This window comes from Solanum pennellii, chromosome 3 (assembly GCF_001406875.1).
Source record: "Solanum pennellii chromosome 3, SPENNV200".
NCBI lineage: Eukaryota > Viridiplantae > Streptophyta > Magnoliopsida > Solanales > Solanaceae > Solanum > Solanum pennellii.
The window spans coordinates 49140177-49140627 of record NC_028639.1 but is presented as its reverse complement, the minus strand read 5'-3'; positions in this window follow the sequence as shown (position 1 = coordinate 49140627).

Sequence of the window (451 nt, the reverse complement as noted above, 5' to 3'; positions counted from 1 at the left end):
AACTTATTACTATAGTTTAGTTGATATTTTCTTGATTTTACTTTGTTTTATTGTTTTTGATTTTTTTCAGAACTATCCTCCTTGTATGCCAAATACACGGAAAAGAAGAGACACGAATTAGAGCGTACACTACGCAATATGAATCGAAACTTGGGAATAAATGATGATGACCCAAACCAGAACATCCCAGCTCCGGTTGATGTTCATGGTCAGTTGTTACCCGATGCTCCAGGTGAACACCAACAGAGGGGACAAAATCCTGTTCCACGGCCCCAAGCATACTACAGAGGCTATGATAACATAGCAGACTCCGATGGGCCACTTGTCTTACCTCCTCTACCCACAGGCCACACCTTTGTGGTAACTAGTAGCCTGATGCAAATGCTCACTGCGAGAGGTTTGTTTTCAGGGATACCTTCTGAGGATCCACATGCCCATAGCATAGGTAACA